This window comes from Orycteropus afer, unplaced genomic scaffold (assembly GCF_000298275.1).
Source record: "Orycteropus afer afer isolate SDZICR_OR568_19922 unplaced genomic scaffold, OryAfe1.0 scaffold00008, whole genome shotgun sequence".
Classification (NCBI taxonomy): domain Eukaryota; kingdom Metazoa; phylum Chordata; class Mammalia; order Tubulidentata; family Orycteropodidae; genus Orycteropus; species Orycteropus afer.
This window is the reverse complement of record NW_006921595.1, coordinates 20,881,686-20,885,807: the sequence shown is the minus strand read 5'-3', so window position 1 is coordinate 20,885,807 and position 4,122 is coordinate 20,881,686.

Below are 4,122 nucleotides of genomic sequence, written 5' to 3'. Positions count from 1 at the left end.
CTTTATCTGTGGGCAAATGCTGCTCTTTTGGTCTCGTATGGTTGATTGTCCTGATAAGTGCATACTTTCCTGGTATTATTGTTCACCTTTTCATCCTGTCTATTGTTTGGCCTGAGAGTTGAGCCACAGGTGTTGAGTTTCTTCCCAGCTTGAAGAATATCTAAGGGCCATAGTCTCAGCGGTTCTACCAGTCTTCATCAGACCAAAAAGCCTCATCTTTTCTATGATTCTGAGTTTTGTTCCATGTTTTTCTCCCACTCTATCAAAGATTTCATTGTGATTCCTTTCAGAGAGGTCAGCAATGGTAGCCAGGCACCATCTATTACTTCTGGTCTTAGAGTTGTGTAGGCCGGGGTTCGTATGGTTCACTAGTCCTTAGGACTGTTTCCTTGTGTCTTTGATTTTCTTCACTCTTCTTTGCTCCGGACAGGGAGAGAACAATAGTTGCACCTTAGATATCTGCTCACAAGCTTTTAAGACCCCAGTTGCTACTTACCAAAGTAGGATGTCGAGCATTTTCTTTGCAGACTATGTTATGCCAACTGATCTTAGTGTCCTCTGACACTATGGTCCTGAGCCCCTCTGCCCAGCAATTCAGGCCTGTCAGGTGTTTGGTTATGACTAAGAAGTTTTCGTAACTGCTCCTGTATGCTCCACTATTTTCATGGATATATTTAACCTAAATATATGGGATGTATTTCATTTATCATACCTTTGAGCTCAAATAAATTTTTCCTCATCTGTACCAGTCCTTTATGCTTGTTTAGACCTAGTTTATTTGGTAAATGTGCCATTTTAAATTATCCTTACACTTCCGTGGAATATGCTACATATATCTAATGATTTACTTCCCAATCAAAGGAAGTGCTAAGCCAAAATAAGGACAATTTATAAAATAGGCTATCTTAATCATAAAGTTGGCAAAGCGTGCCCTACTTGTTTTCTAGAGTAATGCTCTATCTTTGCTATTACAGGTAGTCATTTTGGGAAATTGCCCACTAATGCACATACATGAAGTAGTGCAAATGTTTAAGTGCTCAACTACTATTTGGAAGGTTGGTAGTTTGAATCTACCTACAGGCACCTTGGAAGATAGGTCTGGATATCTGCTTCTGAAAGGTCAAGCCTTGAAAATCATCCTCTGAAGCAATTCTACTCTGCACACGTGGGGTTGCCATGAGCCAGAATCAGCTCGATGGCAACCGAGTACAAAAACAGCCCATAGATGACTTGTATTTTATTCTAATATTAATTTTGATCTTTCTTATTAAAATTAATCTGTCAATACAGGAAAGTGATATCACAGGTAAACAAATACAAAATAAATAAATAAATAAACAAACAAACAAATCTGGGATCCTAACAATAGGAAAAAAATATCTAAACATCATACGCTCATTCTTGTCCTAAGGCCTTTGCACTGTTCTACCTTCCACTTGGAATATTGTCCCCTGATCATCATGTGGCTGTCTCACTCAAGTTTCAGTTCAAATGCCACTCTTGCAGAGAGGCCTTCCTTGAACACTCTAAAATAAAGCAGCCTCTTCCAGTCACTCTCTATCACATTACCCTGTTTTTTCCCTCTTTATAGCACTAAGAAGTACCTAAAATTCATTTATTTGTTTGTATGATGTTGCTCACCACATCTATGTCAGTGGCTATCTTCAGAACCTACAATGGTATCAGGCACATTTTTATTTTTCTAGAAGTATTTGTTGTCCCATTGGCTATGTGTATGTAAATGTGTGTGTGCATGTGTGTGCGCATGTGTGAGAGTGTTATAAATTATTTTTATCAGTCAATCTACAGCTATAGGATGTTTTGGTGGTTTCTACTTTTTTCACTATGCTAATCATGCAGTGATAAGCATCTTAACAGGCACATAAGTGCACACACCCAACATTATTTCTGTAGAAAAAATTCCTAGAAGCAAGATAGCTATATCAAAGGACATTCACATTTTAAGACCTCTGGCCATATGTATTAAATTGCCTTGAAGAAATACTGAACCAATCAACACTCCCACTAGTGATATAGAAAAATGTTCATTTACTACACCCTGGCTAAACCTCAAGTATCATCATTTGAAAATCCTTGCCAATGTTATTTTTAATGTGAAAACTGAATTAAATTATAAATACATCATTGGGTGTTTGTGTCAAGCTAGTATTGAAGAAATGTACTCAGACATGAGTCTCAACATTGCTAATTAGGGTATTCGTCATGATATGGTTTTAATGGATCATTTTCCCACTACCAACTAGATCTTGTCTTGTTTTATATGTTTCTTTTGTTAATCACAAAACTAAAACTGAATTTAACACTGTCCAAATGGGGTGCTTTGAACTGTAAATATCATCAAATGCTTTTAGTAATATTCTAAATATGGATCTCATTATTTTTGTTTACATCTGAAATCCATACTAGATATATAAATCTTAGGCCAAAAACCAATTTCGTTTGGCTATGGAATTTGGAAATTATTGCTAAATATCTGAAACTCCTTATAAGAATAGCAGAAATGCAAATAATTCCTGAAAATTACATGGATTTAATGAGAAATCAAATCTATATCCTGGCAGACTGGAGCAGAAACAGATGGGATAAATATACTAGGCTCTTCTCATATATTTAGGGAGTTCACACATTCCTTTGTTCAGTAATTCATTGACTTCGTCAGAAACTAAGGGCTGAGCACTGCCTCTGTATTAAAGACCATGCACTCTGGTATAGTGGACACCAAGGAACATCACAACCAATCCCTAAACTCAAACAAACTGCAAACTCCCATTGATGAACACCAGGCAGAAAAGGATAAGTTTCAAAACAAGAGTAAAGGGTGGTCTTAAGAGTACATGACAGACTGAATTTGTGTTTTGGAAGAGAGCAAGCACAAAGGGTTACAGAGGACTTTGGAAGCTGGTAGAGGTTGACACTAGACTGAGTGAGGGTGGAATCAGGTAGGAGGACAAAGAAGGGTCCTAACCAATGTTGCAAATGTGAAAAGAAACATTTGTTCTAGAGATGAACAGTAGACTGTTAGATGTGATCAAACACTTGGAGATGGTTGGAAAAATTGGTTGCATGCAGAAGAGGCTGTTAGCTATTAATGTGAGCAAGTTAACTGAGAAGTTTGTTTATGGAGAAGAATCAAATGGTTACAGTGACAGTGTTTGATTTATGATTTAACACCTTTAGTTAGAAGACAATATTTAAATAAGAGTTAAAGCCTCATCTAGCCTTTCTAGAGAGAGGTTAAACAATAAAAACTTGAACAGAACAAATTGCCTCCAGAATTAGTTCAAAATTGTAACTTCTCATTTACGGCCTTCCATCATGGATCCCAAACTGCCTTTTCAGATATTCCTCTCTTCAAGTCATTCTTTACATATTCTCGTCTTACGTTTTCCCACCAGCCTGAAAGTCATGGATCTTCCCATGTGCTTTATGCCATTCGTCAAAATCCAAATGCGACCTCCCCTGTTGAACATCTCTTCTATTCTCTGCTGCATCAATCTCTTCCTTTCTTTGTCTTGGTCATAATGCATTTTGCCCAAAATTATAGTTATTCATAACTTTACTTCTTTCATAAGTTAGAAACTACCTGGGAACATATATCATGTCTCCTTTTTAAAATTAAATCATATATTACAGTAATTGTTCCTCTTTTAAGCTGAAACATACTCTTTACACATATCCTTACTCATTATATAATGTTAGAAAAATCAAAGGTCATCCATTGTTTCACCAGTTAAAGAAAACTACTTGGCTTGTAGAGTATTTATTTTCACCTTTTATTGCAGTGTATATTTTTGCCACTACGATCTTGCCAAATACAAACTTTTGTATATTTCAGGCATAATAGTAAGTGTTAAGTGCTTATTATGACCCAGTCACTTCATTAAGCTCACTATATATATTGTCTTCACAGGAACTATATGTGCTTGTTACAATTTCTATACCTCTTTACAGATGAAGAAAATGACCCAAGGAGATTATGTCACTTGCCAAGCACATACAGCTATTATCTGGTGATTTGAAAACAAGGTAGACTGGCCCAAGTCCACACCCTTAGTCGCTACTTTTTCCAAGACTCACAAACAGCTTTTTTTTTTTTTTTTT